Source organism: Cervus elaphus, chromosome 13, assembly GCF_910594005.1.
Source record: "Cervus elaphus chromosome 13, mCerEla1.1, whole genome shotgun sequence".
NCBI lineage: Eukaryota > Metazoa > Chordata > Mammalia > Artiodactyla > Cervidae > Cervus > Cervus elaphus.
Window position 1 is genome coordinate 8114360 of NC_057827.1, and position 24189 is coordinate 8138548.

Sequence of the window (24189 nt, forward strand, 5' to 3'; positions counted from 1 at the left end):
AAGCAGCAAAACAGGCAGCCGACCCCATGTTTTTGTTTTGCAAAGCAGTTACTGCAATAAGAAAGTGTGGGGAAAAGACAAATCAGAGGCCAAGCATGGAAATTCTATTTTAAAATTTCTATTCTTTTTGGCAATCATTGTTCAAGTCCAGATCAGGTCTAAAAACCTGGTCATGGTCATGGGACATCCTGAACCGCATCGTGGAAGGATCCAGTCTGAAAATCCCAAGGAGTCAGTAAACTCTCCAGCCAGGGAAGAAGTAATCACTGTTGTTACAGGCAGGAGCACGTGGGCTCCACACTGGCAGGGCACATCCACTTTGCAGGCAGTGAGGGGCAGACGGCAAACCAGCTGAAGAATCTATCTCATACATGGGTCTCCTGACATCCCATCCAGTTCTTCTCGCCACCTCACAGGGCAGTTCTCAGAGCTGCCCATGCCACTGACTGTCTGTCGCTGGCCACAAGAGTGCTGGAGCAGAGGAGCCTCCAGAATGACAAAGCACACCTGCGTTCTTCTCCAGGTGCCGTCACCAACGGGGAGGTGACAGAACCAATACATGCTTCACAACTACGGACAAAAGAAGGGGTAAGCTAGGGGGCCCATAAAAAATCAGAGAGGGACGCAAACATCAAAAAAAGCCTGAGGAGCTGTTTTTGTTATATTTTTTTATTCTATTTATACTTGCTCAGTCACGACCGACTCTTTGCAGCCCCATGGACTGTACCCCACCAGACTCCTCTGTCCGTAGACTTCTCTAGGCAAGAATATTGGAGTGGGTTGCCATTTCCTTCTCCAGGGGATCTTCCCGACCCAGGGAGCAAACCCAAGTCTCCTGCATTGAAGGCAGATTCTTTACTGTCTGAGCCACCAGGGAAGCCCTTTATTGAAGCTTTATTGCAACTAGAAAGAAAGTTAGCATTTGAGTGGATGTGAAGAAGCACAGGCATTTTTTCCTCCCCACTTCCATGGCAAAGGTCTGTGCCTGGTATTAATTGTGTGAAGCCCCCATATACACAGAAAGTCCTACCACCAATTAAAAATTCTCACAAAGCAGGTGGTATTGAAGCCTTGGTCAGCCAGACACAAGGCAGGGGAATGAAAAGTCTCACAAGAACTGTTGCTTTTATAGAACTGATGAGAAACCCCCAAGGAGTGCAGTTTTGCTGGAACATGGGATGCAAGAGGGGGAAAGTATAGAGTGGCGGGCAAGGCTGGACTGCAGCAGTGACCTGAAAGTGGAGAAACTTGAACACTGACTCCAAAGCCAAGGACCACTGAAGGTTTCTAAGCAGCAAGTGACATAACCACGTGTATCAACCATGTCTTTTAGGTTTTGATTTCTCATGCTTTAACATGCCTCCTCCTCTTGGTGTCTGTTGGTGACAAACTCTCTTTTCAATGAGAGCTGTCTCCTTATCTGTTGGCCTTGCCATACCTGAATAATAATAATAAAACCTGTGCTTTAAATTCAAAGCTGTGGGTGAGGAAGATCAGTTTTGCAATGGTGAGTTCAGTGGGTAACAAGGATGATGAGCAAAACCCTCAGTGAGTGGGAGATCCTGTTGGAGGGTGATGAGGGTGGACAGAGAAAAGGGATGTTGGTTAGCAAGCCACAAGTAGTAGGCTTGATGCAGACCCTCAGGATGCGAACAGGCCTGTAAAGTTCACAATCATGTCCCAGCACTACCATAACATCAGTAAATGTAGGTGATGCATTTTAAGTGAAGCATGCAAAGTTTTGGTGGCATAAGATTGAGGTAAATTAGCAGGAGCAGCTAAAGGATTTTCAATTTAAATATAACTCTCTGAATTGCATTCTTTTGAAACAGAAGAGTTTCATCTGTTTCTCTCCCGGTTTCTGAGCCCTCATCCTACGCCTGAGTCGTGAAGTCTAGCGCCGCTCTCCCAGCTCCCTTCCAGCTGGTGCTCACGGGGGCTGCCATGAGGGTGGAGGCGCCTCCATGCGTCAGCTGGCCCTGGGAGCCCAGCTGTCACTCAGCCTGCAAGCTCAGAGCAGGGTCTAATTTTGAGTTCTGTTGCTCCCCACAGCATCAGCAGCACCTCTCAGCTCTGGTCTTGGGTGTTTGCTCACTGACTTGAGTGGACTGAGGCACAGGAGAGCTTAGGAAACACAGGGATAAAAAGTAGCAGCACTTAAATGCAAATCCGCCGCATGGGCTGTGCCTTGGAAAGCAAGGGCATGGTGACTTCAGCGGGACGCTAGTCAGCATCTCACCTCATTCTCCTGCAGAGAAAGAAGAGGCAGATAAAGGAATAAAGGCGGATAAAGGAGAGATGACTGCCCAGGAACAAGCCCCCTCTGCTCTCTTGGGCAGCTGTGGGGCCATGGCGCTGACGCCTGGGAGGGGTGTTAGGGAACACTGTTCACACCGCCAGCAGCAGCTAACATGTTTTGATGACAACAAACAGGCTTTATGCGAGATCATCTTAATTAAATACAAGGCAGGGATTGCTGTTGTTCTCATTACCACCCCCAATCAATGAAGAAAGAAAAATTTAGAGAGTTCATATACTTTGCCCCCCCACCCCCAGTTACACAAGCAACTGGGGGAACTGGGATTTGAAGGTGAGGCCATCTCCCGCTAGGATGGCGCTCAGCCTCAGCTCTGCTGGGTTTCCGAGCAGCACAAAGAAACCACCCTGGTGGGCGAGGTCTGCAAAGATGTCCCCGAGAGGGGAGGGTGCAGCCATGTACAGTAGCTTTCTTCAAGTGAGTGAAAGTTGCTCAGTCATGTCAGAATCTTTGTGACCCCATGGGCTTTACAGTCTGTGGAATTCTCCAGGCCAGAACACTGGAGTGGGAAGCGTTTCCTTCTCCAGGAATTTTTTTTCAAAGGGGAGTAATAAGAACGATGGTACCACTAAAGCCCCTCATCCTGCAGGCACTCAGCATAGCTCTCTGTAGACAGATGCCTTGTGAAGGCCTGTTTCCTCCAAGGGGTCCCAGGCAAATTGCTGGTTTCCGGGTTTGGAGTGATCTGTCCTAGATCAAAGAACACAGCCATGAGGAGATGCAATCTGTGTGGACTGGCAAGCCTGCCAGCAGTGGATTTGAGTCTGTTCTCAGAAAAAGAAGAGACCTTGAGACTGTACAACTCCAGGAATCCACAGAGATCTAGATGGCAGTGGGCTAGAGGTGGAAAGCGGGAATCATGGACTCCTCAGCAAACATAACGTAGAGGTAGGGAAGTAAGCTTTTGGTCTTTGACCTTAGCACTGGAGGTGGACTCAGGTACAGTCCACCCTGACAGCACTCAGCCTTCTGTTTAGGTCCAAGTCCAACCACTGAATGAGGCTGGCACTGGGAATTTGGGAGGCCCTGATTAAAAGCATTGGTTTCCTAGGAGATGGGATTTAGTGGAGAGAGGTCAGGCAGTGACAGGGACAGGGAAAATGCAAGTGTATCTTCATCCAGATTTCTCCAGGCCACTGAGAACTGGGACTCTCTAGGGTATGATGCATAAATGTGCGTTTTTCAGTTTGAGTTGGTTCAAACTATGATAGCTCAGCAGGACTTCCCAGCTGGTGCTAGTGGTAAAGAATCTGCTTGCCACTGCAGGAGACACAAGAGACTCAGGTTCGATCCCTGGGTCGGGAAGATACCCTAGCATAGGGAGTGGCAACTCACTCCAGTATTCTTGCCTGGAAAATTCCCAGGACAGAGGATCCTGGCAGGCTACAGTCCATGGGGCCACAAAGAGTCGGACACGACTGAGTGACTGGGCATACAAACACAAGAGCTCATTAAAATCACTGGGTAAATAAATAGCAGTAAGATTCTCTCTGAACCACCTCCTAGATTAATGGATGTAAAAACAAAAGTAAACAATTAGGACCTAATAAAACGTATAAGCTTTTGCACAGCAAAGGAAACAATAAACAAGATGAAAAGAAAACCCTCAGAATGGGAGAAAATAGTTGCAAACAAAGCAACTGAAAAAGGGTTAATCTTCAAAATATACAAGCAGCTCATACAGCTCAACATCAGAAAAACAAACAACTCAATCAAAAAATGTGCAGAAGACCTAAACAGACATTTCTCCAAAGAAGACATAAAGATGGCCAATAAACATGAAAAGATGCTGAACATCACTTGTCATTAGAGAAATGCAAATGCAAAACTGTAATAAAATATCACTTCATACCAATCAGAATGGCCATCGTCAAAATTCTACAAACCATAAGTGCGGGAGAGGGTGTGGAGAATAGGGAACCCTCTGCACTGTTGGTGGGAATGTAAACTGATACAGTCATATGGAAAACAGTATGGAGACTCCTTAAAAAACTAGGAATAAATCTAAGATATGACCCAGCAGTCCCACTACTGAGCATATACCCTGAGGAAACCATAATTGAAAAAGATACACGTACCCCAATATTCACTGCAGCATTATTTACAATACCCAGGACATGAAAGCAACCAAGACATCCATCAACAGATGAACGGATAAGGAAGTTTTGGTACATTTTTAGAATAGAATATACTTAGCCATAAAAAGGAATGAATTTGAGTCAGTTGTAGGGAAGTAGATGAACCTAGAGCCTCTTATACAGAATGAAGTAAATCAGAAAGAGAAACACAAGTATCACATATTAACGCATATATATATACAATCTAGAAAAATGGTACTGATGAACCTAGTAGAGAGCAGACTTGTGGGCACAGCAGGGGAAGGTGAGGTTGGGATGATTTGAGAAAGTAGCATTGACATATATAGTATAAATACATATTGACATATATAGTATAGTATACATGGATAAAATAGGTTATTAGTGGGAAGTTGCTAAATAACACAAGTAGCCCAGTCTTGTGCTCTATGATGACCAAGAGGGGTGGGATGGTCGGAGGAGAGGGAGGTTCACAAGGGAAGGGATTTATATATATGACTGATTCATATTGTTGTATGGCAGAAACCAAAACAAAACTGTAAAGCAATTTTCCAAATAAAATTTTTAAAAAATCATTAGGTAAGATAAATTGTCTAGAATATCTCTCTCCCTCCACCCCCTGCCCTTCTCTCCCTTTGTTATAAAAAGTTCATGATGAACTTAGAATAAGCACGAAAAAATATTGAGGAATTGTATTCAAAACAAAGACTCCTTCTTACAAAGCATCTTACAAACAAAAGCATTCAATTAAAGGGCAATTCATGCCTCAGGGCTTCTCTTAGGGATCATAAAGTTCTTTGATAACTTAATGAAGTCAGGGTCCTCTCCATTCTCTCCGTTTTTTACAAATGTGTATTAAATCAAACAGCATGAAATACTGAAGTCCAAGGCTAGGCCTATCCCTGCAGGCTTTATACTGCCTTCACAAAGTGAAAGTGAAAGTCACTCAGTCATGTTCGACTCTTGGTGACCCCATGCCTATAGAGTCCATGGAATTCTCCAGGCCAGAATATTGGAGTAGGTAGCTTTACCTACTCCAGAGGATCTTCCCAACCCAGGGATCGAACCCAGGTCTCCCGCACTGCAGGCGGATTCTTTACCAGCTGAGACACAAGGGAAGCCCAAGAATACTGGAGTGGGTAGCCTATCCCTTCTCCAGCAGATCCTCCCAACCCAGGATTCGAATCGGGGTCTCCTGCATTGCAGGTGGATTCTTTACAGCAAACACTACTCGGTAGGGCTCCATAAACGAGTGAGTCATTTGTTTAGAATTTGTGTCCTATTTTCTCATTGAAAAAACATGACACAAGAGTTGCTAGGTTTTATCCCATATTACAAAATTCCATTTCATGCAAAAGTCAGAAGCCACAATTTCTGAGTAAGACACTAGCCCAGCCCATGATCCCATTGTTGGGAGTCGGTGTACTGAGGCAGCAGAGGATGGAGCCGGGAGGGGTAAAGGGGCAGGCATAGAGTCTGAGGAGGCTGGGAACAAGCATTTTTAAATATGAGACATTCAAGGACCAAGAATCTGTGCATAGGTGACTGTCCTTCTAAAATCCCCTGAGAATATACAAACAGCTGCAGGAACAACAAATAACAAGAAAATAAAGCCTTTGGGTGTATAACTCAAGCAGCTCAAATAAATTGTAATAAGAGATAAACAACAACATTTCTTCCTGCTTGTGGAAATTTCTTGGTATTTATCACATTAAGATGGAAAGAATACATATTTGAAAGTGGAAATACTGCTCATTATTCTGCAATTAGGTAATTGACTAGATTTGCTCAGCACAGGAAATGAAAAAATTTACTAACCCTGAGAAAGAAAGGCAATCTCCAAGCCAAATGTAAATATTTAACTGCAGCTGTGAAAGCCACAGGACACCTGCATTTGCATCTGGTTCAGCAAGTTTATGAGACCAAAACTCACAGGTAAGTTGTTCTTAGGTCAGGGAAGACAGGAAATTGTTTCAAGAAGCTTACATAAGCCCTCAGTGGTGGAGGCTTCCTTTGCAGGCATTTCTGAAACTAAAATTAGGCTGGGGAAATCTTGGCACTTTTTAAAACAGAATTTATTTAGAAAATCTTAATCCATTCCTCTCAATGGTCAGAAAATGAGTATCCAACACTGCATCCATCTCCCCTCCCACAACAGATTTTGCTGGTACCTAGGTTTCCATTTGTTGAATCCATGAGGTTACAATCCAGCAAAATCCTGCAGCCCACCCCATTCACCCTCATCCCCACCAACATAATACAAAGGCCCCCTCCATGTCCCTTGCCTGCTGCTTGTGGAAAACCTGCTATCTCCCAGGCCTCCCTGAGTAACAGAAGAGCAGGCTCAAGCAGTTCATGATCAGGACAATAGAGTCACAGGATCTTTCAGTGTCTGATGCACATTCCTGGGTCGCTGTACAGATACTATAACTGAAACCAGAGGGAAAAAGCTAACTGGATGTTAGCTGATGACCAGACCGTAGCCATGATATAAGCTGCTCCATCTTGAGCAATACTAAGTCTATGGCTAGCACAATTCTAAGAACTGGCCTTCAAAGAACGGTATTAATGTCAGCACTCATAATAATCTATATCTTGGTGGTGGTTTAGACGCTACGTCATGTCCGACTCTTGCGACCCTATGGACTGTAGCCCACCAGGCTCCTCTGTCCATGGGATCTTCCAGGCAAGAACACTGGAGAGAGTTGCTATTTCCTTCTCCAGGGCATCTTCCCTGTCCAGGAATTGAACCCAGGTCTGCTGCATTGCTGGCAGATTCTTTACTGACTGAGCTATAAGTGGAGCATCTATCTATATCTTTGTGGGCATCAAAAATAATTGTAGCCCATACATATAAGCAGGCAACTAAAACTGTCAGCAAAGAGATGCTACAGACACATTTCTCAACATCTTCCGCTCAGAATCCTCCACCCTATGTCAGCATGAAAGGTTACAGAAGACAGACCTGTGCCCCAACCCCAGGGAAATGGAATGATGCTGACAAGTCTCAGCAGCTCTTTTGCCCCTTTCCTGTTCACCCATTTCTGACTTCCTCAGGTCTTAATTAGAAAAATGAGATCACTTGGCAACATTTAATCTAACTACTGAATGTATAAAACGCCTTGCCTAACCTGTTGATTACTTTCCTGAATTAAAAGGAGTAAGAATGAAGAACTATGTCGTCAAAGAATGATGGACTCTCTATTCCCAGCTTCCCTCTCAGCAAATCTGCAGGCAGACTGTGTGGGCAAGGCAAGCTTCTGAAGGAAGATCAGAAGTCAGCAGGTCTGCACACAACAGAAAAATGATGAAGAATCTGACCTCCGACCATGAAGAATAACTGAGATTGCTTCCCTTCTTTCTCTTTAAATTGTCATGGCTAAGCGGAATCTTTGGAGTTGGTCTCAGAACATGAGTCCACTTTCTCCCCAGATCAGTGGCTTCTCTGATGGAAGCAACTTTCCTTTATACCGACACTTGCATTTCAGTCACTGGCTTTCGAGCAGTGAGCATCTGAACCTGAGCTTGGTAACACGGTGATCTGTGAAAATAAAGCAGGACACCCCTTCTGATCCCCTCTCCTCCTCCCTCCCTCTGCCTCGAGCTGCACTGACTATCTGCCACAGGCTGAGAACTCTGCTAGGTACTAGGGACCCAGAGATGAGGAGCACATCATTTGTACCTCACAGTAGCTCACATTCTGGTGGGGTAGTCATAAAACCAAATCGAGTATAATGAAAGTGACCAAGAGAAGGCACTTCAAACTCAAACATGCCCAAGTTTCAAGTCTGCCTTTTCACCGTCTTCAGCACACTTACCCATCTGCATAGTCTGCCTGACACACACTCTGAAGTGGTTAGCATCACAGAGGACACACGCGAGGAGCCGAGACGTGTACAACAATGCACATGTTTAAGGGACACCTACTACAACAATGCACACATTTAAGGAACACCTACTACAACAATGCACACGTTTAAGGGACACCTACTACAACAATGCATACGTTTAAGGGACACCTACTACAACAATGCACACGTTTAAGGGACACCTACTACAACAATGCACACGTTTAAGGGACACCTACTACAACAATGCATATGTTTAAGGAACACCTACTACAACAATGCACACGTTTAAGGGACACCTACTACAACAATGCATATGTTTAAGGAACACCTACTACAACAATGCATATGTTTAAGGAATACCTACTAAGTCCGGAGTTGGGAGGGAGCTGGTGTGTGAATGCAGAGGAAGGTCGCTGAGACTTTCTGGTCTTTATATAGCTACTGCATCCACCAAAAGGCTCACAGTCTATAATTTTTATTCATCCACTTAAATGCCAAGTATATTTAGAAGATGAACCAGTGACCTCTGTATGAAATCTGGATGGGCTGCTGAAAATAGTTAACAAGTTCCCCAGTCCCCTATAGCCACATGAAAAACTGGCAAAGGATATAAATTATTTTGAAAATTGCTTTTCTTTTCATGTATGAAAAGTTACCATAGCTATTTTTCCGGAGTACAGTAAGTCTGAAACGCAAAATGATTATACTGATTTTCTCTCAAAGGACAAAAAAAAAAAAAAATGTAGAACCAGAAGAAATCTAGAATTCAACCTAAACCAAAGAGAACCAGGAAAACATAAGACATGCCCTTGGCTAAGTAAATTTCCAGCAAAGGCTACAAATAACTTCCAGCAAATGCAGAGGGTGATGGAGCAGGATGCTTCAGACCACCGAGCTGGCTTCTCTCCCTATGTCTTACCTCTGAGCCTCAATAACTTCTTGTGGAGAAATGAAACTAAAAATGCTCATTTTTATAAAAGTGTTCTAGCAATTAACTGAGCTAACAGAGCTTAACACAGAGCTTGATTCATAACAGGCATTTCAGGGCCAGTCATCCTCCCCAGAACTCCTCAACACCCAATGCAAAAGAATCCTCTTTATCAGATGGGTTCCCAGCTGGCTGCCCCATGCCAAGTGCACACCAAACTCCCCGATCCCCCAAAAAACCTACTGTGCTCTATTATTCCAAGATGCCAGCAAGAAAGACTCAGCCTAATGATTTGGTGCAGAATTCTCAGCACTACCAGAAGCAGACCTCATTCTTCATTTCTAAAATCCCAAATTTCATCTTTTACTCAATATACAAATAAAATTGCAAGTTTGTTTCCTGAAATGCAACAGGTCACTAGATTTTCTATAAAACATTTTTTTTTCTGCTGTGAAATATACTGAAATCACAAATTTAAACACAAATGTATAAAACAGCTATAGCACTAATAAAAATACCAAGCCAGCCATCCTACCGGGTTGTGATCCACTATGGCTAATCTAACCTTCGGGGGCTCTAGGACTCACCTCCCACCTACCTCCCACCTACTCCTCCCCATGATACAGTCAATTGACCCCTCTGTATACAGAGAACGTTTCACTAAGTGTCCTCTGCACAGCCCCCTTTAACTGTAAATTGATTCTCCCAAACTAAACACTGAGGAACCAGGAGCAATGCAAGAACCATCTCCTGTTCTTAACTCCAGCCTCCAGTTTTTATTCCTCCATCGGTCGTACCGGGCTCTGTTGCTCAGTTCAGTTGTGTCTGACTCTTTGCGATCCCATGGACTGTAACCCACCAGGTTCCTCTGTCCATGGATTTTCCAGGCAAGAATACTGGAATGAGTTGTCACTTCCTTCTCAAGGGGATGTTCCTGACCCAGGGATCAATCCTGACCCTACATTGCAGGCAGATTCCTTACCACTGAGCCATCAGGGAAGCCTCCTCCATCAGAGTGTCTGGACTATTTCATTTTTCTGAGATGTCCACAGATGTATCCAGCATCTTTGAATCTGTCCATCCAGATGCCCCATAAGCAAACCAAGAGTTCAATGTGTCTAAAATTAACTCATTATCTTTCTACTCCAAATCTCTTCCCCATTCTCTACTAGCATCTATCCACTATTTCAATCAAACCAAAACCAGAGGTTATACACAAACTTTTTCTTTCTTTCACATCTGAAATCCAGCATTAATTCCGTCACTGGGTTCTACTGACCCTATATCCTAAATACCTTCAACATCTAGAGCTGGATCATGAGTCAGCAGCAACCGTAGGAGGGTGGGGAGTGTTTTCACTAATGTCCCCATGACAGTGGATTAGAGTTGAGATCCTGGACTTCCAAACTGCACCCCAGAAGAACGCTTACCTATGGTGTCTGGCAGAGGCTGAGCCAGAAATACCAGACTTCTGATATATTACAGGTTAAACATAAACATACAGGTTAACAACAGGTTAAACATACAAGATGACCAGATGTCTCACACTCCACATGGGAACAGATGTTCTAACGCAGCACAAACACTGTATGAATGAGCTTCTGGAATGTGCTTATAAATTGAGGAGGAGTTGTTTCATATTGTCCTTTATTTTCAATTAGTATTCACCTGAATAACACTCATTAAAGACACCAAACTCTTCAGAAAATTATATATACATATACAGTCTACAACATATGTGTGCGTGTATATTCAGATACATAGCTTTATTTTCTAGCAACTATCTTTGATTAACAGGTTTACAAAGAGGATGAAAGCAAAAGTGTTAGTTGCTCGGTTGTGTCCAACTCTTTGCCCTCCATTGGACTGTAGCCCGCCAGGTTCCTCTGTCCATGGAATTCTCCAGGCAGGAATACTGGCGTGGGTTGCCATTTCCTTCTCCAGGGAATCTTTCCAACCCAGGAAGTGGACCCAAGACTCCCGCACTGCAGGCATATTCTTCACTGTCTGACCACCAGGGAAGCCCAGCTTATAAAGAGGATGCAATGACTCAAATTCATCATCTATCCAAAGGAGTTCCAAGAACTGGCTGTGAGAAACAGCCATACTGCTCCTGAAAGGCGCCGCCCACAGCTCTGTGTTTGGAGGATACTTGAACTGGGAGAATATAACAACTGGAGAAGTGAGGGATTTGCCCATGTTCTGACTGTGTGGCATTTCTCAAGCCTCTGTGCTTTCCCCTTGGTTGAGCACGGTGCCTGCAGATGACCATGAGGTTAAGAATTCTACATCCTAAAGCAGTCATCTCTTGGTTTACATGGCTTATAGAGCTCTCATTATCGGCTTTACAGAACTGTGTCACTCTGAATTCCTTCACGAGAGCAGACAAGGCAAAAAAAATGCTTCAAGAAGGGCATATATTTATCATAAAGTAAACAATGAATATTTCCATTGTAAACCAAGAAACCTCACCCCTATAAACTTAAACTGTGGGTATTCAAGTGTCCTTTGATTTTACATATATATCTCTATAGCAGGATTTATCACTGGATTTCCCCTCCTCAAAGACAAAACATGTAGACTAGTGATGCCATACATTTTATAGTACTTTCAGTTTCTAAGAAGAAGAGCTATTTTTAGACAGCATGTCTGTTCATTTCTGAGATCACATCTATTTCTGGTTTCTACCCAGAACTTGTTAGGTTATTGCTAATAGACAAATCATGATACTAACAACATCATACTTCATTTGACTGGAAAATATTGGCTTGATGGTTTTGGGAATTGATAATAGTTTCAGCAGAAATATTTGGATGGGGAACCCTGCAAGGAATTACATAAAGCCACCCTCTGGGATATTACAATCGCAGCCTGGGTAGCTAGAAAGAAATCATGATGCAGGGTTTCATAAAATTAATCAAACACAGTGCCCAAGGAAGGAGAAATCAAGTGCTACTGATTACAGAGTAGAGGAATGACATTTTCTTTCTGCTTTATAATTTTTTTTATTGAGGTAGGGTTAATTTATAATATTATATGTTTTAAGTATACAACAGAATGATTCACAATTTGTAAAGGTTATACTCCATTTGTAGTTACAAAATATTGGCTACATTCCCTGTGTTGTACAATACATTCTTGATGCTTATTTTACATATAACAGTTTGTACCACTTATTCTCCTACCCTTATCTTGCCCCTTCCCACTTCCCTCTCCCCACTTGTAACCACTAGTTTGTTCTCGATATCTGCGAGTCTGCTGCTTTTTTATACATTGACTAATTTGTTGTAGAGATACCAGACCACCTTACCTGCCTCCTGAGAAATCTGTATGTAGGTCAAGAAGCAACAGCTAGAACCTGACATGGAAAAACAGACTGGTTCCAAATTGGAAAAGGAGTATGTCAAGGCTGCATATTGTCACCCTGCTTATTTAATGTATCATATGAATAGCCAGGCTGGATGAAGCTGGAATCAAGATTGCCAGGAGGAATATCAATAACCTCAGATATGCAGATGACACCACCCTTATGGCAGAAAGTGAAGAGGAACTTAAGAGCCTCTTGATGAAAGTAAAAGAGGAGAGTAAAACAGTTGGCTTAAAACTCAACATTCAGAAAACCAAGATCATGGCATCTGGTCCCATCACTTCATGGCAAATAGATGGGGAAACAATGGAAACAGTGACAAACTTTATTTTGGGGGCTCCAAAATCACTGCAGATGGTGACTGCAGCCATGAAATTAAAAGACACTTGCTTCTTGGAAGAAAATCTATGACCAACCTAGACAGCATATTAAAAAGCAGAGACGTTTCTTTGTTGGCAAAGGTTTGTCTAGTCAAAGTTATGGTTTTTCCAGTGGTCATATATGGATGTGGGAGTTGGACCATAAAGAAAGGCTGAGCACCAAAAGATTGATACTTTTGAATTGTGGTGTTGGAAAAGACTCTTGAGAGTCACTTGGACTGCAAGGAGATAAAACCAGTCAATCCTAAAAGAAATCAGTTGTGAATATTCATTAGAAGGACTGATGTTGAAGCTGAAACTCCAATACTCTGGCCACCTGATGCGAATAACTGACTCATTAGAAAAGATCCTGATGCCGGAAAAGATTGAACGCAGGAAGAGAAGGCAGGAAGAGATGGTTGGATGGCATCACCGAAGTGATGGACATGAGTTTGAGCAAGCTCCGGGAGTTGGTGATGGACAGGGAATCCTGGTGTGCTGCAGTCCATGGGGTCGCAAAGAGTCGGACAGGACTGAGTGACTGAACTGAACTGAATTTCCTTTCTCCCATGCTAGAATGTAGGCTGAATGAGGAGAGGAAAGTTGATCTGTTTTGTTCACTCATCTATTCCCAACACAGTGCAATGCCTAGCACATAAGAGAAATTTCACAAACATTTGCTGAACAATAAGCAGAAGTTCTATGTAACCTGGGTTGCCAGTGTGTCCTTTTATAAAAGATCTGCAAGTACTTTCACCCAGTGTTCCAGATTGGTTGATAACTTTGGATCACTTTCAGTGAAAATTTCTCTGTAGTTTTAAGTCAATCCCAAATCAAGATTAGTACAGTTATACAATACAAATTCTCAGATCAGATGTTTTCTTAGGGCAAATGATCCCAAGGCTATGGTTTTCAAGTGCAGCTTACAACACTCATCCTCAGCTTTCTCTCCAAACAGAATCTCTGTCCCTTTTTGTGGCTCCTGGGGCTTTCTCATTTTTCTGTGAATTATGTGAATATTTAAATGACATTTATTATGATTTATTAAACTTTCCTAATGGTTTTACTCATAGTTCTTTAGAATGGCTAGTCAACCACAGTGCTGAACACAGAAGACCTCATATGCCCTCATCAGTCACCTGAGATTTGCTTCCATCTCCAGCGTGGTCCCAGCAAGGCTGGCCCACAACCTCCATGAGGCACTCTTTTGTCCTTATTGAACTCTATTTAGGCAGCCAGCTTCAGGGTTGAGGTCCTCTGAACATTGCGTGGCCTCTGAGACCCTCTCTGGCCGTTCTAAGGCACCAGCTGTCGGGTCGGGGCTCCGGGACAGGCCCCTTCCCCTCAGGTCTGAAGGCTCACCTGCCTCGACTCATCCCTGCCACCTTCTCCTGCCTCCACTCACCCCAAGGTGAGCTCAGCTTTCTCCATATCTACCTGCACATCTGGTAGTCATTTGTCATCCTTATTCCGTCCCTTTCCTTGTGCCCCATCCAATTCCAGGGCCCACTCCATCTGCACTGGATCAGAATTGCAGGAGTTTAAGACCCAGCACTGATCATTTTAAAAAGCTCCTTTGTGCAATTCTTATTTTTGCATGTCACTAGTCTTCACACCAGGAGTTCATATTCTGATCATTATTTTGACTCAAAATCACATTGAGCTTTTTAACTCCATTAAAATCAGGAAACTCGACTGCTATATTTAGAAAGCAGGCACGTGTGTACCAAAAGGCAGCATGTGGACCTCTCCTGCCCCACATGCTGTGAAATGCAGCGTCTGTGCTGGGCAAACTGCAAGAACACAATCTTCCCACTTGCTCTCGGATTCCGGTGGGTGCCAGGATGGGCTCCCAGCAAACCACTTCAAGAAGCTCTGAACAAAGCCCAGCAACTCCATGGCAACAGCTGACACGACAACAGGAGGTGTGGGTCAGGGCCCTGGCAGCGCACGTCCTGGACGGGGCTGCGGCGTGGGTGTCTGAGGGCTGCCCAAGAGGGTGGACGCCTGCCTGTCCCAGGCCCTGATGCCGCAAGTAACGGCGCCACCAGCCCAACAGGTGCCGTTTCCTCCAAACACCACACTGGCGAGCTGTTCAGTAAATTAACAATAGAATCGAATATTACCAAATACTTATTTAGTACATGTCAACTTTGCTTGCTGTTTGTATCACTTAATGAAAGACCTTTTTATGTCATATAGTATCTTCACCCAGTGTAATGCGGCACTCTTGTGGCATTCAGACATTCTTGTATACTCAGTTTTTTAAGCTGTGATGATTATACTCATTTTAATTCCTTTAATATCTGCTCCTGGTAAATGTAAACAGATGTTTCTAATTATTTCCTTTCACTGCTCTTCATGAATTCCAGGCATGCATGTGGATGAGTTAGAATTCATGAAGAAAAGGTGAAGTGTTTATGGCGCCAACAGGAATTACAAAAGGATGATTTTTATTGTCAAAATGCCCATGTTTTGCTTTGGAAGTTGGTAAATAAATAAGAGCTCTTAAAGTACTCCTAAGGAAGAACACTGCCTGCAAAAAGCAAGTGCTCTCTCTCCTCTGGTAGTTTGGTCTTCTTAAATAGAATATCTGACACTATTCATATTCAAATTCATCCGAAGGAGTCATAACACAGAGCTGTGGGCCAGCCATAAACTTTCACGTAGCAGCCAGATGGCAATTTAAAGTAGCAAAAGGTTCCTATTCACCAAGGCACTGATTAGAACATCAACTGTCACGTTAATTGTACATTTTCCTGATTTTGTGAGTAATGTTGGCTATTAAAATACAGGTTTTCCATATGAGACTTGCTCTTGTCGGATAGCAACTAGACTATTTTTAGTGCGAGACAACAATTCTAAGTGTCCTTTATATTTCTCATTCTTTTGCGGGCTTTCTCGGGAATCACAAAGCTAGGATTGATCCACTATGTTACACAGCCTATAGAGACATTTTTTCCTTCCCATGAGTTTGGGACTGTGCGTGCCAAATTCAGTTATAACACAGTCTAAGATGTCAATCAATTAGCTGCTGTGTTAATCAGAATTAGAGTTTATAATTTATAGCTGGCAATATAATTAACAGCTGGTAATTTAATCAGTTATGATCCACTTGCTTTACATTCACCTTTAAAGCTGTGAAATTGTCACTTAAAGTATAGGGTGTGATGTTGCAAAAGCTACAATCTTTTCGGTTTTCTCCTGCTATGTTCTGGCTCAAAATTTAACCCTATGACCTAAAGAAGTCATCTGCACCAAGTTAAACGTAACAGTGCTGCGGCCCACAGACATCTGTAAAAGACCCTTAGATTGACTTCTCAGTCCATTATCAAGTGTACCTTTACAAATGACTGCTATGATAGTCTGACTGCCGTCCAGTGAGGGCAGGAGCCGGTTAATTAACATCTGAACTTGGTCTCTGCATAGGATGACTTCCCAGAACCACAGTGGGTGTCAGGAGGTTCTGTGGACCAGGCCCGACCGAGCCATCCAGAGACCTCACTCCTCAGAGGTGCCTTTCCTCTGGGTCTGGCCAAATGAGAGTAACAGAGGAGGGAAGAAAGAAACTTGACTGGCAGAGCTGAGTTTCAAAGAGGACACCAAAAAGGGTACTAGGGTGCAGAGTCAGAATGTTCCGTGGGATACAAACTGGTGGTCGGAATTAAGGTTTCTGGAATGATATTTTTGCTCCTCAACTGCTCATGATCAAAGCCACTGGATCTGTGAGGGAGCTCACATCCCCTCCTGGTGAGATTTATCAGCACAGCCTGGGACCCCACCTGAAGAGCCCAGGGGTGAGTGATGATTTTCCCATCCTGCCCATCCTTCAGTTTATGGTGGCGCTGGTGGTGGGTGAACCCGGCCTGCCTGGCTGACGGAGGATACCTGACAGCGAGATGAACATGAAGAAAATGAGAAACATGAAGGACACCTTGGAGTACTCTCACACCAAAAATAGCCTCACTGCTATCCTGTGTCTATCGACATGTATACGTATACATCCCCAAAGCAGTAATAGATAGCTATGTGTGCGCTAAGTCACTTCAGTCGTGTCCGACTCTTTGTGACCCTATGGACTGTAGTCCTCCATGCTCTCTGGGGATTCTCCAGGAAAGAGTACTGGAGTGGGTTGCCGTGCCCTCCTCCAGGGGATCTTCCTGACCCAGGTATCAAACCTGCATCTCTCACATCTCCTATGCTGGCAGGCAGGTTCTTTACCACTAGCGCCACCCGGGAAACTCAATAGATAGCTATACCAATATGTAATTTTCAAATATTGTGGGCTATTTGCAAGACAGATTATCAGTTAAGCAGTGGACAGGCATTTATTAAATCAGTTCATGAAAAATAAATAAATAAATAAACCAGTTCACGGACTTATTCAGTCACTGTATTCATTCATTCATTGTTTTATATTCATTTATTTATTACATTTGCCTCAGCAAGCTCTTAAAACTAAACGTTTGTTGTGGATTCAGTCTACAAGACATTTTTATTTAGAGTCTGTTTTCAAATTCCATCTTTTCTCTCATCAAAAATTTTCAAAGGTCCATCTTTCCCTTTCTCCCCTTTAATCAGAGACGGCTGGCCCATTGTGCGCACATCCACCAAGCAACCCTAAATCCTTAAGCACAGAAACAGTCATTGGAGCCGACTCCAAAAATAGCAGCTGTAGGACTCAGCCCAAGAAGGCAGGAACAGTTCTCCTCCCATGGTGTCTTTTAAGTGAGTCACAGTACACCAAGGTCAGTGCTGTTGCCGTTACACTCCCGCCGAGCCTGGGGGCATGCCGGAACCAACGTGGGAACCAGCACACAGCCCCTGGACCTAAGAAGTGCGTGTGCTGGGGAAGTTCACAACGCAGGTGCTTACCTGGATGTAGCCCTGTGGGTGACTCAGTGTGGACTCCAAGGTACAAACTTTCTCACTCCTTTGTTACCCCTTTGTCACAACGCAGATGCTTACCTGGAAGTACCCCTGTGGGTGACTCAGTGTGGACTCCAAGGTACAAACTTTCTCACTCCTGTTACTTTTTCATGTATTTAACCAACAACTGTTCCTGCATGCCACTGCCCACACACAGGAGAGGGAATTCAAAGGGAAACAAGATGCTACCAGTGTCTAATACGACCACTGCCCTTATAAAAAGGGGAGCCTGGGACGCAGACACAGCAGAGGGGGAACAGCAGTGACCATGAAGGCAGAGGGGATGCTTCTGCAAGCCAGAGAGCACCAGACTGCCAGGAAACAGGAGGAGCCAGGGCAAGGGCCTGTAATAGGCTCTCCCCAACAGTCCCCAGAAGGAGCCAACCCTGCCGACACCTTATTCTTGGACTTCCAGCGTCTGGAACTATGAGACAAAACATTACTGTTATTTAAGCCACCTGGCCTGTGGTACTTTGTAATGGCAGCCCAACAGACTAACATGCTGCCACAGTCCATGAAGAGCGGAGAAAATTGTGAACGCTGTTAGAATATCTATTATTAAAAAAAATGAAGTAACAAATGCTGGCATGGATGTGGAGAAAGGGAACTCTGTTTCTGGGAATGTAAAACGGTACAGTCACAATTGAGAACAGTATGGAAGTGACTCAAAAGTTAAAAACAGAACTACCATATAATCAAGCACTCTCACTTCTGGGTATATACCTGAAAAAGATGAAATCACTATCTCAAAGAGGTATCTGCACCCCGATGTTCATGGCAGCATTATTTATAATAGCCAAGATATATGGAAACAACATAGGTATCCAAGACGAATGGATAAAGAAAATTTGGTACTCACACATGCACATGAACACACACACAAACATTACTCAGCCATAAAAGAATGAAATCCTGCCATCTGCAACAACATCATGGACCTTGACAGCACTTTGCTAAGTGAAATAATTCAAGACGGAGAAAGACAAATACTATACGGCCTCAGTTACACGTGGAATATAAAATCTCTGAACTCATAGAAACAGACAGCAGATTGATGGTTGCCAGGGGCTGAGGGATGGAGCAAATGGGAAGATGTTGGTCCAAGGGTAAAAACTTCCAGTTATAAGATGAGTAAGTTCCAGGGATCTAATGTACAGCATGATGATTATAACAAATAACAATTAATATCACTGTATTAGATACAAGAAAATTGTTATGAGAGTAGAATTTTAATAGTCTCACCACCACAACAAGAGAATGGTAACTATGTGAGGTGAAACAAAAACACTGATAATTTGTACTTTGTCAAAATTGTGGTAAACATTTCCCTATATATGTATGTATATTAAACCATCACATTGTACAACTTAAACTTACACAATGCTATGTAGGGAGGAAAAGGCAAATATTCCCTGGTTCTTTTTAATACAGTTTTAAATAAAATGCTCCCCACACCAAAAAAAAAAAAAAAGAAGCAAATGTGTTTGGGAGAAATTTAGGTGATAAGATAACAGCATCTTCATGATGGCTTGTACAGAGCGGGTGGGGAGCAAGCGCTAATTAGGAGGCAGGCCAATAATGACAGGCAATCCTATCTCATCAGCTTTGATGGTGTCTCTAAGACATCTTTAATCTACAGATTTATAGTAAATCTAGCAAATGAGCTAAGAAGAAAAAAAAAATTGGAACACCTCTAATATATGCAATCAAAACTCACCCTTGGTCACAATATTCTCATAAAACAAGGACTACCTAACCTTGCTTTATGTGTGCTTGTATTTTAAAAATTTTTATTTTATATTGGGGTATAGATGATAATAATGCTGTGTTAGTTTCAAGTCCACAGCAAAGTGTGGAAGTTTGTAGGTACCTATCCTCTATTTCCTTTAGGATCAATGATTCAGTATTCACTAATTTAGTGTTTGTGGCAATTTTATAGAAGGTAAGTATTGTGAATAATGAGAACTGTTGCATTTTGTTTTTCTATTTCTTTATTTCTCTAGTAAAACATAAACTTATGAAAACAAGAAAAAAAATCACCCTTATTCCTCTTCTAAGACACAGACTCTCTGTCCTTCTGTTCTGGGTGTGTGTGTGTGTGCACGTGCGCGCATATGTGTGTACCCAAAGATAATTACCTGGTAACAGAAATTAAACCATCTTTACATGCCTGATATTTTCATTAAGAATTTCTTTAAAAATTATTTTTACACCCTTTGCAACCCCACGGACCATAGCCTACCAGGCTCCTCCGTCCATGGGATTTTCCAAGCAAGAATACTAGGGCGGGTTGCCATTTCTTTCTCCAGGAGATCTTCCCGACCCAGTGATTGAACCCAAGACTCCCTCATCGTAGGCAGACGCTTTACCATCTGAGCCACCAGGGAAGTCATTTCAATATTACTCAACCAAATAATGAAATCTACTTTACTAGTTTTAAGTGAGATATAATTTACCTACCAAAAATGCACTTGTTTTAGGGTACTATTAAACATTTTTAAGTAAATCCACAAAGTGCACCACAGCCTAATTACAAAACAGATGTCATTCCCAAAAGAAATCACATGCCCACGTGTAGGGGCTCCCTGTTCACAGTCTGGAGTCTCTATAGGTGTGCCTGTTCTGGAGATTTTAAGTAAATGGAGCCATGCAATGTGCAATATTTTGTGCCGGGCTTCTTTCACTCTTCGTGGTGTTTTTGAGGATCTATTTGTAACACTTATCAGTGCTTCCTTTCTTTTTAGTGCAAATATGTGTTACAAGTGTGAATAAGTCAGTTTGTTTGGGCATTTATCAGTGAATGTCTGGGTTATTCCCGCTTTTGGTGTATTATGACGAGGGCTGCGATGATCACTCATGCACAAGGCTTCTGTGGACAGATATTTTCATTTCTCTTGGGTACAAATCTTGGGGTAAAACTGTTGGGTCATATGGTAACCGACACGGGAAACCATCCAACTGTTTCTCCAAAGTGGCCACATCAGTTTACAGTCACCCTGGCAATGCAGGAGGGCACCAATGTACCAGTTTCCCCACATTCTTACAAAAGTTTGTGATTTTCTTTTTAAAAATTATTGCCATCCTAGTAGATACAGAATAGCATGTCATCGTGGCTTTAATTTCCATTTCCCTAAAGACTGATGATGATGACTGGTTTTTTGATTTTGTTTTCTTCCCCCTTGGCTTATAGGCTACTCCTTAACACCATTGAGACAGATTTGTTCAGAATCTTTGCCAATTTTTAAAAATTTGTTTTTCTTCTTCTCATTAAGATCTGAAAATTCTTTATAGAGTCCCAGTATAAGCTCTATGTCAGATATATGCTTTGCAAATACTTTTTACCTTGCTGTGGATTATGTTTCATTCTCATCATAGTATTTCAAAGACTGCCAGTTTTAAATTTTGACAAAGTACAGATTATCAGTGCTTTCATTTTATCATTTGGACTTTTTATATCACATTCAAGAAATCCTTACTGAACCCAAGATCAGGACAATTTAGTCCTATGGGCTTTTTTCTCTAAATGTTTCATACTTTTAGCTCCTACATTTAGGTTTAGAATTCATTTGAGTCTATTTCGTATGCAAATTATATTTATATAAGTTTGCTTATCAAAGAAAGGAGACAAGAAAGGAGACAGGGCACTCACTCCTGGTAGAGAGAAGTGCAGATGCAGAGGCCGGGCACTCTCCAGCAGCACAGGCGGGACAGGGCAGCCAGGAGCCCGAGACCCATACGGGGCGACAAGGCTGTACGGGACGCCGGGACACGCTGCGCTGGTGGGCCAGCAATGGGGCCGGGTGAAGGAGCCCAGGAGCACAGCTGCCTCTCACGGTGCAAGGGGGGAGATGGTGCCGCTGCTCATTCAACACAGAAGCCAACTGAGGCTTCAGCACTCAGGAGGCGGGTAAACCAGATGACGAGGACCCCACAGCAGGTCCAGGGGCATGACTGCTACAGTCCTGGAACCTGACCTCGGTGGACCCGTGCCAGCAGGCCTGGTGGAAACACCTGAGAGTCACCAGTGCCGGTGCCAGCAGACCCACAGTCAGGAGACACGAGAGCCATGCCGGTAACAGCACGCTCGGCGAGCTCACGCGACAGTGAGAGGCCCGACAGAGCACGTCCTCGGGTAACACTCCAGAGGGGGAGAACAGAGCGGCTTCTTTCCACCGGGAGTCCCTCAGCCCTGCCTACGCGGCACCACCGATCAGAACTGGGGCTAAGAAACAGTTCTGGGGCCAGTATTCCAACAACCAGACTGCAGACGAGCCCCTGACAGGGCAGTGACAATCACAGAGCAAAGGGAGGCCTCGCTCAACGTCCAGGGCAGGCTGTGGTCACAACACAAGTCAAACCCCCGAGCAAGGCGGAAACAGCACAAGCCCCTGGACAACCTCATCCACCGGGAAGCAGACAGCAGAAGCAAAAGGAACTGTGATCCTGTAGCCTGTGGAAAGGAGAACACAAACACAGTGAGTTCCACAAAATGAGATGACAAAAAAATATGGTGCAGATGCGGAACCAAGACAAAAACCTACAAGAACAACTAAATGAAGAGGTGATAAACAATTTATCTGAAAAAGAATTCAGAGTAATGATAGTAAAGATGATCTAAGATCCTGGGGAAAGAATGCAGGCACAGATCTAGACTACATACGAAAAGTTTAATGACAACCTTGACTAAGTGAAGACCAAACAGAGATAAACGAGACAGTAACCAGAATGAAAAATGCACAAAAAAGCCTCAATAGCAGAATAACCAGTAGAAGGACAGATACGTGACCTGGGAGACAGATGGTGGAAATGTCTGCTACAGAACAGAATAAAGAAAAAAGAATGAAAAGAAATGAGGACAGCCTCAGTGATCTCTGGGACAACATTAAATGCAGCAAGATTTGAGTTATACGGGTCCCAGAAGAAGAAGAAGAAGAGAAAGAACCTGAGAAAATATCTGAAAAGATTATAGGTGAAAAGTTCTCTAACATGGGAAAGGAAATAGTCACTCAAGTCCAGGAAGCTTGCTGCTGCTGCTGCTGCTGCTAAGTGGCTTCAGTCGTGTCTGATTCTGTGCGACCCATAGACGGCAGCCCACCAGGCTCCGCCGTCCCTGGGGATCTCCAGGCAAAAGCACTGGAGTGGGTTGCCATTTCCTTCTCCAGGAAGCTTAGAGAGTCCTAAACAGGATAAACCCAAGGAGGAACGTGCCAAGATACATATTAATCAAATTAACAAAAATCAAACAAAAAGAAAAAACTTTAAAAGCAATAAAGGAAAAGCAACAAAAAAACATACAAAAAATCCCCATAGGGTTATCAGCTGATTTTTCAGCAGAAACGCTTGGGCCAGATGAGAAGTGACAGGTTATATTTAAAGTGATGAAAGGGAAAAACCTATACCTAATGCCCGATACAGCCCATGGGATTCTCCAGGCCAGAACACTGGAGCGGATGGCCCATCCCTTCTCCAGGGGATCTTCCTGACCCAGGGATCAAACCAGGGTCTCCTGCATTGTAAGCAGATTCTTGACCAGCTGAGCTGCCAGGTAAGCCCGACAAGATATATTTAAAGTGATGAAATGGAAAAACCTATAACCAAGAATGCTCTACCCAACAAGGCTCTCATTCAGATCCAACAGAGAAATCAAAATCTTTATAGACAAGCAAAAGCTAAGAGAATTCAGCACCACCAAACCAGCTTTACAACAAATGCCAAATAAATTTCTCTAGGCAAGAAACACAAGAGAACAAAAGAGGGAGGGAAGAAAAAAGACTTACAAAACAAACCCAAAACAATTAAGAAATGGGGATATACATATTGATAATTACCTTAAGTACAAATGGATTAAATGCTCTAACCAAAAGAGGCAGACTGGCTGAATGGATACAAAAGCAAGACACACATGTATGCTATCTACAAGAGACCGACTTCAGACCTAGGGACACATAGAGACTGAAAGTGAGGGGATGGAGAAAGGTATTCCATGAAAATAGAAATCAAAAGAAAGTTGGAGTAGCAATACTTGTATGAGACAAAATAAACTTTAAAATAAAGACAGTTATAAGAGATAAGGAACAAGACTACATAATGATCAAAGGATCCAACCAAGAAGAAGATATAACAATTATAAATATTTATGCACCCAACATAGGAGCACCTCAATACCTGAAGCAAATGATAACAGCCATAAATGGGAAATCAATAGTAACACAATAATAGTGGGGGACTTAACACCCCAATTATCCCAGTAGACAGGTCATCCAGACAGAAAATTAATAAGAAAACAGAAGCCTTAAAGGATACATTAGACCAATGACACTTAATTGATATTTATAGGACATT

At 43.2% G+C, this 24189-nt stretch overlaps 1 protein-coding gene across 1 annotated transcript in view; it reads right to left on the bottom strand.

Moving 5' to 3' along the window:
* The window catches only part of GABRB3 (gamma-aminobutyric acid type A receptor subunit beta3), a 271733-nt gene that overhangs the window by 91109 nt on the left and 156435 nt on the right, over window positions 1-24189 (bottom strand). The window lies entirely within an intron of this gene.